Below are 12,412 nucleotides of genomic sequence, written 5' to 3' on the forward strand. Positions count from 1 at the left end.
GGACCAGTCAAACACACGGTTAGGGAGTTATTAATGGATTAAGATTCTACAAGGACTTATAGAGGGACATATTAATGGTCAAAGGGAAATAACCTTCTCAGTTGGTGGCAGTGAGAATGGCAAGGACGGGTGTGTTTTTCATACCTCGGAGGAATTTCTTGTTATTTAAGTTATTGAGACATCCCAGTGCACTAGGGGATTTAAGCGCATCAGTCGCCATTAGCCAATCAACTGGTTCACATCAGTCATGTGACACCAGTACTTACAGACAATTGTTGTATTGTTGGCCCGCCACAATGGCAGCATTAATTGAATTGTTAGTATGCCTGATCAAGAATGTTTAACAATAAGGTAAGTGAGTTTTTAAGTCACACAACCGCACGCACGGAGACTGACAAACGACTGATTAATCTTTTTACATTTAGTCAAGTTATGACAAAATGTTTTAACATCGAGACGGAGAATCGAGAGGATGGTGTGCGTGTGTGTGTGTGTGTGTGTGTGTGTGTGTGTGTGTGTGTGTGTGTGTGTGTGTGTGTGTGTGTGTGTGTGTGTATGTGTGTGTGTGTGTGTGTGTGTATGTGTGTGTAAAGTGATTCCGGAATAAAGTGATTCCGAGAAAACTACTGGACTGATCTTCATGAAACTTTACATGAGGGTCCCTGAGTATAGTATTAATTCCCACCCGGTTTTTTTACACTTTTTTTTTTATAAATGTCTTTGATGACGTCATATCCGGCTTTTTGTGAAAGTTGAGGTAGCACTGTCACGCTCTCATTTTTCAACCAAACTGGTTGAAATTTTGGTCAAGTAATCTTCGACGAAACCCGGACTTTGGTATTGCATTTCAGTTTGGAGGCTTACAAATTAATTCATGAGTTTGCTCATTAAAAATGTCATTGAAATCGATTTTCCGCAAACATATTTAAAATTTGTTGCATTGTATTCCTCATCTTCTCCGGAATTCAAAAATGTATAGATATGTCATGTTTACTCTAAAAATGTTATCACAATTTACGAAAATAGGTTAATTAGCACTACTCGAAACTGGGCGCATACAAGGTAGTTGACGGTTTACTTTATGAAATATATATATATGTGTACGACGTAAGTGCTATTGATATTTCACAAGGTATCTGCTAATCTTTGAGTTAACATTACCTTCAACAACAACAAGAACAAACAGCCAAAGCAGACTTGTAAGTGTTTTTCAGTCTTGAGAAAGCTTTGACCCAGTTTGAACACTGGCTTAGATTAAAAAAATCAAACATAATCTGTACACTATTCCGGCTGACACCTGTGAGGCGATCGAGGTCACTGGGCCCTGTAGTGTTACGTCGATATTCCCTTGGGGCATATGCAAGGACTTTCAGCGCTTAGTCAGTTAACGCTCGCTTAGGGATTGCATTATTATTGTTACGGCCACGAGCAGTGTCATCAAAATGAAAATCAATCAAACGACTCACTAGACATGTGTCAATCTGTCTTGACTAATTCCACTTAGTCATGACACGGCAATACTCATTGCAATTCCATTAGCTTGTTTAGCAACACATACAGTAGCTGTTTGTGAACATAGATTATGCTTTTCACCGGAAGCTAACACTGCACAGTTAATTAACCCTGAAATCTATGTCATTATGATAACATGACACGTGTTTATTCACGCTTTGGTCTTAAATCTCACACTTGCCTCACAGTATATTTTTCTCTTTGAGACAACTAAGAACGGCTGTATCCTCCTGTTGAATACGTTTTTGCAGGAAAGTTTCTCGAATCCAAACGCCCTAGGAAGTGCCGCAGATTAATATTATTCTGTTGTCTGGTCTTTTGGCGTGTCCCAGTCGCTAGTGCACTTGGTTTAAAGTCGTATCACAGCTACTGACATGGCGTTTGGGCTATCACATTTCCAAACATATGTTATCTGTGTCAACCTGTACAACACAGTTATGATCCGAATTTCAGAGCAAAGCATTGGGGTCCGCACTGTAAAGCGTCTCATGGAATAGCAGCCCGATATTTCTCCAAGAAGTTCTAAATCCTTACGCTCGTCATCAAAAACTATTGCGCTATCTACGTCCTCCTACCTTCGTCCATATCACCCGTCACAACAATATGTGCAGGAGTTTAGTCGAATTGAAACCCCTATCTGTGAGTTGATGGATTGCCTGACGAACTTAAGTAGGCTATCGTCTTTTCTTATTTGCAGGAGCAACATGCGGTTAACTGGAACTTCACAGAATGCCAAGATTGTGTGAAACCTGGGTTAGTACTAAACACCTTGGTCTGTTCGAAGGCTGCGTCAGTGTCGAAAACACAGGTAGCCGTTGTGGTTTGAGTGTATGTCGGTATGTGTTTATGTGCGTGCGTGCGTTCGTGCGTGCGTTTGTGTGTGTGTGCGTGCGTGTGTGTGTGTGTGTGTGTGTGTGTGTGTGTGTGTGTGTGTGTGTGTGTGTTTGTTTGTGCGTACGTGTGTGTGTGAGAGTGTGTGTATGTTCGTCTGTCTGTTCGTCTCGTCTGTGTGTTTATGGTTCCATAGTATGTGTCCAGCTGTTTCACAAATGTGCTGAAGAACATAATGTTGTTTTTATGTGTGCAGCATCACAACTCGGGTAAACCGGAGGAGACAGAGTCCTCCATTGTCCTGTTTGACAAGGCTTGAACTTTTGGCTTTGTTTATAAAGTTAAAAGAAAGTGCGTGCCTTTTTATTTACTCTTTTCTTTGTTTGATTGTTAGTTTATTTGTTTTCTCTAATGGTTTAGAAATAACTTTGTATGTGCGTGCTTTATGGATGAAATGTACACGGAGTCTAAACACATCGCGATATTGCACACACCTTTTTGAGTGAAAAAAGAGAAGACAATAAGAATCACTTAATTAGAATGTTGTGGATGTGACCCCCCGAAGGTCGTGAATAGCTGTCCCTGTGAAGGTGTCATCACTGTCACCCAGACACAGACTTGTAGCGTCACAGCCTGTTTCGTCACCCACTGCTACCAACAGAGAAATGATGACATTACTGGAGCTGTTGTGACATTCGTGTGGAGCTTGAAAATAACACATATTGAACTTTAATGCAATAAGCAAATAATCTGGGACAAACGGTGGGTGACGGCTTTTTACGACGGACTTCGATCATTTCACGTGTATACTTGTTATGACTGTCATAACGGATGAACGTTAACTTTTATATCATATAATTATAATCATGGATCATATTGCTCACTATTTGAACGTTATTAATAAAGAGACCTAAAACATAGCAATTTCTGATTTTCTATAGTTTTCTTGGTAGATACCTAAATGCAAAACAATAAGACTACTGTGTATTTAATTTCGCCCAATAAATGAAAGGCTTATTTACAGGGAATAGAACCAGTGTCCACATAGTGTTTACTGGAACTTCCCATACAAGCAATCAATGACGCGTTTACGACGATCACCTTGTAAACCGGGAAGCGTGTTAGTAGTCAACTAGCTTTGCTTGAAGGCTAAGTCAGTTTCGAATACACAGGTACTGTTTGTAGCATGTGATCGTGTGTACGCACGCGAGCGAGCGTGTGTGAGTATGTGCGTATGTGTGTGTGGGTGTGTGTGCGTGTGTGCGTGTGTGTGTGTGTGTGTGTGTGTGTGTGTGTGTGTGCGTGAAAGTGTGTGTGTGTGTGTGTGTATATGCGTGTGTGTAAGTGTGTGTGTGTGTGTGTGTGTGTTTGTGTGTGTGTGTGTGTGTGTGTGTGTGTGTTTGTGTGTGTGTGTGTGTGTGTGTGTGTATGTGTGTGTGTGTGTGTGTGTATATGTGTGTCCATCTGTGTGTGTGTCTGTGTATGTGTGTATGTGTGTGTTTGTGTGTGTGTGTGTGTGTGTGTGTCTGTGTCTGTGTGAGTGTGTGTACATTGGTACGGGTCATTGTCCTTTCAAGCCTTGTTTGCTTGCTCATGTTCTACCATTTGACAGCAGTTCTGTAGTCTTCGATTTTAGTGCCTTAGAGAACTGCATTTGATTTTTGTATGTACACATTTTTCGTGCTCCTTACATTTAATGACTGTGAGCAAGCCTCTGAAAACTCCAATAGTCAATTTACTGATGAATATACCATAACATATCCATCCATTCCATACTCTCTCTCTTTCTCTATCTGTCTTTTTGTCTCTCGATCTGTCTCTGTTTCTGTCTCTGTCTGTCTCTGTCTCTCTTTCTGTCTCTCTGTGTCTCTCGCTGTCTCTCTCTGTCTCTCTCTGTGTCTCTCTGTCGCTCTCTCCCTCTCTCTCTCTCTCTCTCTCTCTCTCTCTCTCTCTCTCTCTCTCCCTCCCTCTGGATACGCATACTATTAATATGTTTAACTATTTTGCAAACAGTTACATTTGTCCGGTGTAACACGAGAAAATTACTCCCACGAGATTTTTACTCCGAAGTAAACATTTCGTACGAAAATTGTATTCCCTTTACGAAAAAACTACTCCCCCATAACTCGGTCGAAAATGTTACTCTCCTGACGAATAAATGACGAATAAATTATTTCACCCTAACACGACCAATTTACTGCCCATGACAGGTGTACGCAACTTTTACTCCCCTGTCCCCTATTAGTCTTGGTGGTGGAAGGGGTGGAGGGAGGGTAGCGCGACATTTTTGTGTGCGAGATCACATATTGGCATTATCCCTTCGCCCGCATCCCATTTTCGCGTACTAGATTTTTACTGGAAGTAAAATTTTGGGGAGTCAAAATTTCGTGGAGGGAGTACATTTTTCGTACCTTGGGGAGTTCTTTTCTCGTACGAAAGGTGTACTCGGAGTAAGAATTTCGTAGGAAATTTTTACTCCGGAGTAAATTTTTCGTGGAGTCAAAATTTCGTGTTACACCGGTCTATTTCTCTCTTCTGCTGTGAGCTTATTCCCTACATTCGAGTTAAAGATGTGTTCTATGTGTTTGTGTGTGCAGCATCAGGACTCTGGAAAACTGGAAGTACGTCCTCTACTTTCATCTTGAAGGGTCTTGAACGTTGATAATCCTTTATAGATTTTGCGAGTGTGTTTTGCCTCTTTTGTATTGTTTGTTTCTTCTTTTTCTTCTGCGTTCGTGGGCTGAAACTCCCATGTACACTCGTCTTTTTTGCACGAGTGGAATTTTACGTGTATGACCGTTTTTTACTCCGCCATTTAGGCAGCCATACGCCGTTTTCGGAGGAAGCATGCTGGGTATTTTCGTGTTTCTATAACCCACCGAACTCTGACATGGATTACAGGATCTTTTTCGTGCGCACTTCATCTTGTGCTTGCGTGTACACACGGGGGTGTTCGGACACCGAGGAGAGTCTGCACACAAAGTTGACTCTGAGAAATAAATCTCTCGCCGAACGTGGGGACGAACTCACGCTGACAGCGGCCAACTGGATACAAATCCAGCGCGCTACCGACTGAGCTACATCCCCGCCCGTATTGTTTGTTAATTTGTTTTTATAAATAATTGTTGAACATGACTTTTCTATGTATGTACTTGAAGGTGATCATTATTTGTCAGGAATCTGGAGACGTTTCTTTTTAACATATACATTTCTCTAAGACAACAAAGAAGACCCCGTTACAAATCACCCGATTAAAATGTTGTGCTGGTGAACCCAACACGGTTGTGCGTAATTGCAACTTAAAAAGTGTGAACATACAGACCTTCAGTGTATTTTCACCGCTTATCCCTCACTGCAGCAACTAAGCCAAACAAAATACATAGATTGAAAATAAGTATAATTGCACTATTGAAGAGGTTGAACTATTTGTGTACGAGAATCTTAATGTCAGAGAAAAAAATGGGACAAACGACATGCGACAGAATCTTGCGATAGACTTCATTACACTCTTTTCAACGAATTTTCAGACGATAAGCTACACCACGCGTGAAAAAAAAGAGACTATAGCGATCAAGCTTCCTAAAAAAAAAATATATGAAAGTGTTGAGTTACACAATTTCAATAGAACAGATGTTAGTGGTCAAACGTAACAATTATAACAATGAGTGACCAGACGCAAACTGCAGCTTCGTGTGGCGATATAGCAACAGCACCAATCGTAGGACCACCACCACTACCACCACAGCCACCGACAACAGCCACACAACCACAGCCACCAACTCCAGCAGCAGCAACAACAGTACCAACAGTAGGACCACCACCACCACCACAACCACAACCAAAGCCAACAACACCAACAGCAGCAACAAAAGCAATACCCCCATCAAAAGCAGCAACACCGACTGACGACACAATAACAATAACACTTCTGTTATTCAATGTGTCGGCTGGTAAAGGTGTTCACTGGGCCTCAGAACATGAACTCCGGAAAGGTATTGACAAAGTATTGAATAAACCAGAAGTGCGGAGGAGCATCAGAGACACTTCATTTCTGGTGCTCGCCAATGACGACGTTTCAAATTTAAAGCAGGAAAGATTCATTACACACGATCTGGATCCAGTGAGTTCATCTGATATTGAACAGAAGGAAAAGAAGGAAGAGAAGGGGAAAAAAAAGAAAAACCCGGAAGCCATCATTTTCATGTCCCGGAGAGATCGCGAGTCTTTAAATCAAGAAATCAACGATATCATTTCAAACAAAGCAACAGACAAAAAGATAGCGAATGCCATGCAATATTTCAGGAATATTAATCCATCTTTACTTGCGTCGCAAGAACAATTTAAAGCATTCCGGTGCGTTACAGATGAGGAGCACACTCCCTCTCGGAGTGATCAGAAGAACGCACAAGAGACATTGAACAATTTAGTGTTGTCTCACAATTCTTTGCTGACTGTTTATGACAGTGCGGATCTAATCATGAAATATCTAAGCAGAATGTCTTGTTACGTGTTTACGACTATGGCTCCATCGATCATTCGCTGGTTGGTTGTTTGCTGGCATGGCCCAAACACTGCCAAGGGTTTAACAGAAAATAAAAAACGAATCATTTTCAGAAAGCTCGTTCATTTCGTGGAAATAAAGAGGCAAAATTACAAAGCAGATGTTGCAATCATTGGTGGTGATTTCAATCTACCCGCGGTGGTTCGACCCAACGGTCCTCGAGCCAAGAAAGCTTCTCCAAAAGATTCAGCACAAATAATCGTGGACAAGATGACGTCAGAAGGTGTGATACCCCGTGCCTATGTCCACCATATGCCTGTCGAGCAGAAGCGAGTCGATGTACTTGACTATCTGGTTGTATGGTCCGCTCAATTTAAAGTCACATGCACGGGAACCCAACTATTTCTTCCCTCGCAAGGCATTCCGCAACAAAAGCGGCTTTGGCCTTTTGACCACCCAGTCCTGCTGAACCGCGTGACAATAGGACATTTGACAGCGAATGAGGCACAATGATATTTTGGAAATGTTTTGACAAAGTGGGATTTTACTGTGATGAACTACAGCACGGCTCTCTGAGTACCATGTAAAACACACACACACACACACACACACACACACACACACATACATACACACACACTGACACACGCACACACACACACACACACACATTTCACTTTAAAATGTCAATTTAAAACTTAATTTAAGCATCTTAATCCTCGGATACCTGGCACTAGGGTTGGTTGGTATCCGCTCAGAAAGTACGACATTTACAACACCCGTGTACAGTTATCCCTTTCGTTCTTTGTTTCTCGTTTCAATCCGAGTGTATTCGCTGTGTGGGACGTTATGACTGTTTGACATTACACAAGGCAAGGCAAGGCAAAGGGTTTTATTCAAGAAACCCCATGGGGGTTACATGAAGAAAAAAAAATTAAAAATACAAGAAAAAGAAAGAAACGCAAACTGATTCAACATATATATACATAAACACATTCCGGAGGAAAACAAAACAAAAACAACAACAACCAAACAACAAATAAGGATTTCATAGCTCAAAACTAAAAAGTCACGGATAATGATTTTATTCATAAACATATCGTTTCGAGAATAAAACAAAAATTAACTGACCATATCATTTTTATATATCGGCACCAAATTAGAATTCTTTTAAAATACATTATATAAAGTGAGTTAGGTTTAACAAAACCTTTTTCTTTGATGTGGAAAACAAAATTCTGAACCTAAGCACATTAGGGTCATTATCGCGATACTGAAATGGTAGTCATTTTGTTCTAAGTTCACTAAAGAAACTGCAATTAAACACACAATAGAATTCGCAATGCCGCCAAACCTTTAGCTTTGTACAAAAATCGAATACTGTAGAGTCCCAAAAGCTCATAAGGTAGTCATATCAGTCATGCATGATGGCAATGGTTTTCAAAACTTAACTCAAAAGTAGCTTGTGTGTCTTGTGCCTTTTGATCTCCCCAAACGGTGCCGCAAGTAGCAGATTCCGTGCTAGCACAGTTCAGAAACTACACTCACAATGAAAACTACCAGGACGATAGCGAGTGCCGACAGAATTGCGCTAACCCATGTGTGTGTGTGTGTGTGTGTGTGTGTGTGTGTGTGTGTGTGTGTGTGTGCGTGCGGGGGGGGGGGGGGTCTTTTAACTACATGATTTATTATTGTTTTCCGAGGCCTGAGACTTTCGCTTTGATCCTCAACCATGGACCAGTGCAGCCTTTTAAAAGGGAAGCATGTGTCCACTTGGACACATACCAACACTCTACTGCCTGGCTGCTTTCTGCAGAGTAGGATATTCAGTAATGCCAAAGGTTACATTCTGCCGTAAACGGGACATATTCAATACAATGATTGTGTTAAAGGTTTTGAATCTAATTGAGATTTACTTGCGCCAATGGTCATTTTTGAAAAAGTGTCATATCAAATACTTTATTCCTGTAATTGTTCTGAAATGTTAGTGATATTTACTGATGCCAACGGTTACATTCTGCCGTAAACGTGCTATATTCCATACTTAGATGGTGTTAAAGTGTTGTTTTGTTTTTTAAATGTAAGTGATATTTACTTGTGCCAATTCTTTGATGGTGTTACATTTTTGGAATGTTCGTGATATTTACTGGTGTCAATGGTTATTTTCTGACGTACACTTGTTGGGTGTTTAGTGTTTCCAAGTTTAATTTATTTATTTTCCCCCGTGATATGCACGATTTTAACCCTGTGATAACAATTACTGTATAACACTTTGGTGATATCCATTGTTGCATCTTAGTATTATTATAGATGTTAATACTTTTTTTCTTAATATTCATGTGATTTTGCAATGAATTTCGTTTAACTTCTTTTTATATTTAGTCAAGTTTTGACTAAATATTTTAACATCGAGGGGGAATCGAAACGAGGGTCGTATGTGTGTCTGTGCGTGTGTGTGTGTGTGTGTGTGTGTGTGTGTGTGTAGAGCGATTCAGACTAAACTACTGGACCGATCTTTATGAAATTTGACATGAGAGTTCCTGGGTATGAAATCCCCGAACTTTTTTTTTCATTTTTTTGATAAATGTCTTTGATGACGTCATATCCGGCTTTTCGTGAAAGTTGAGGCGGCACTGTCACGCCCTCATTTTTCAACCAAATTGGTTGAAATTTTGGTCAAGTAATCTTCGACGAAGCTCGGACTTCGTTTTTGCATTTTAGCTTGGTGGCTTAAAAATTAATTAATGACTTTGGTCATTAAAAATCTGAAAATTGTAAAAAAAAAATAAAAATTTATAAAACGATCCAAATTTACGTTTATCTTATTTGCCATCATTTGCTGATTCCAAAAATATATAAATATGTTATATTCGGATTAAAAACAAGCTCTGAAAATTAAATATATAAAAATTATTATCAAAATTAAATTGTCGAAATCAATTTAAAACACTTTCATCTTATTCCTTGTCGGTTCCTGATTCCAAAAACATATAGATATGATATGTTTGGATTAAAAACACGCTCAGAAAGTTAAAACAAAGAGAGGTACAGAAATGCGTGCTATCCTTCTTAGCGCAACTACTACCCCGCTCTTCTTGTCAATTTCACTGCCTTTGCCATGAGCGGTGGACTGACGATGCTACGAGTATACGGTCTTGCTGAAAAATGGCATTGCGTTCAGTTTCATTCTGTGAGTTCGACAGCTACTTGACTAAATGTTGTATTTTCGCCTTACGCGACTTGTTTACATTTAGTCAAGTTTTGAGGGTCGTGGTGTATGTGTGTGTGTGTGTGTGTGTGTGTGTAGAGCGATTCAGAGTAAACTACTGGTCCGATCTTCATGACACTTGACATGAGAGATCCTGAGTATGGTATCTCCAGACGTTGTTTTCATTTTTTGGATAAATGTCTTTGATGACGTCATATCCGGCTTTTCGTGAAAGTTGAGGCGGCACTGTCACGCTCTCATTTTTCAACCAAATTGGTTGAAATTTTGGTCAAGTAATCTTCGACGAAGCCCGGAATTTGGTATTGCATTTGAGCTTGGAGGCTTAACATTTAATTAATGAGTTTGCTCATGAAAGTTGTCATTAAAATCGATTTTTCGCAAACAGATTTAAAATTGATTGCATCGTATTCTTCACGACATTCTGAATCTAAAAATGTATACATATGTCATGTTTACTCTTAAAATGTGATCAAAATTAACGAAAATAGATTAATTAGTCTTACGATTAAAATTTAAGAAATCGATCCAAAAAAGATTTCATCTTATTCTTTATCATTTCCTGATTCCAAAAACATATAGATATGATAGGTTGTATTCAAAACAAGCTCCGAAAGTTAACAAGAATACAGAAAAGCGCGCTTTCCTGCTTAGCACAATACGCTACCGCGCTAATCTGGCGTGTCAATATCACTACGTTTTGCACGTGGAAGGTGAGCGATTTCCTTCACGCGGGGATTGACGAAGCTGTACTGTCTTGGTGAAAAAAACACAGTGCGTTCAGTTTCATTCCGTGAGTTCGACACCTTGACTAAATGTAGTAATTTCGCCTTACGCGACTTGTTGTTTGTATGCATGTTTCTTATTTATTAACATTGTAATAGACATGTAAAGAGCTCCTAATATGTGATAAGAGAGAGAGAGAGAGAGTGTGTGTGTGTGTGGTGTGTGTGTGTGTGTGTGTGTGTGTGTTTTGAGTGTGCGTGCGTGCGTGTGTACGTGTGTACTCTCTTGTGTGAGTGTGTGTGTGTGTGTGTGTGTGTGTGTGTGTGTGTGTGTGTGTGTGTGTGTGTTTGCGTGCGTGTTGTATGCGTGTGTACGTTCGTGCATGCTAATTTGTCTTTGATAGGTACTTTTTATGACATTTTAATTGTAGCTACTGTGATATAATTATAAGATTATTATGCCTCAGTGATTCGTAGTTAAGCGTTGTACACATCTATTGGTGATATGTTTTGTGGTCTTGCATTTGTTGAGTATTTATGACATGGGTTTTGTATTATTTTGCATGTGATCAAGCGTCAATCGATATACAGTTTCTAGTTAACCAATGACAACATTTGTTTTTTGCCATATTATCGCATTCGATTTCGGAACAGTGGGACCCATTAACCCGAGCCTCAAGAAGTCGGTCAAACAGAAGGGAGGCTACTGGCATGTTGGAAATGTTGGATTGTCTTTTCCTGCTTTCGCAACTTTGCTGCTGTAATTTGTATTTTCAGTTACTGTTTCATTTTCTCAGACAATAATGCATTCAAAATCAAAAAAGAACAATAATATATGGTTGAAACAAAAAAAGGCTAACAAGTTCAGTGGAGTTGGAAGGAACAGCAAAGAATATTACAGTTACTTCATCAATGGTTGATTTTTGACTGTGCGATTTGACAATTCTGATGGCAGGAACTGAGGTGCACCAGGTTGTATCAGTGAAGTCCTTTGGCTCATTATATTTAGTCAAGTTTTGACTAAATATTTTAACATCGAGGGGGAATCGAAACGAGGGTCGTGGTGTATGTGCGTGTGTCTGTGTGTCTGTGTGTGTGTGTGTGTGTGTAGAGCGATTCAGACTAAACTACTGAACCGATCTTTATGAAATTTGACATGAGAGTTCCTGGGTATGAAATCCCCGAACATTGTTTTCATTTTTTTGATAAATGTCTTTGATGACGTCATATCCGGCTTTTCGTGAAAGTTGAGGCGGCACTGTCACGCCCTCATTTTTCAACCAAATTGGTTCAAATTTTGGTCAAGTAATCTTCGACGAAGCCCGGGGTTCGGTATTGCATTTCAGCTTGGTGGCTTAAAAATTAATTAATGACTTTGGTCATTAAAAATCGGAAAATTGTAAAAAAAAATAAAAATTTATAAAACGATCCAAATTTACGTTTATTTTATTCTCCATCATTTGCTGATTCCAAAAACATATAAATATGTTATATTCGGATTAAAAACAAGCTCTGAAAATTAAATATATAAAAATTATTATCAAAATTAAATTGTCCAAATCAATTTAAAAACACTTTCATCTTATTCCTTGTCGGTTCCTGATTCCAAAAACATAT

Source organism: Littorina saxatilis, linkage group LG11 (assembly GCF_037325665.1).
Source record: "Littorina saxatilis isolate snail1 linkage group LG11, US_GU_Lsax_2.0, whole genome shotgun sequence".
NCBI lineage: Eukaryota > Metazoa > Mollusca > Gastropoda > Littorinimorpha > Littorinidae > Littorina > Littorina saxatilis.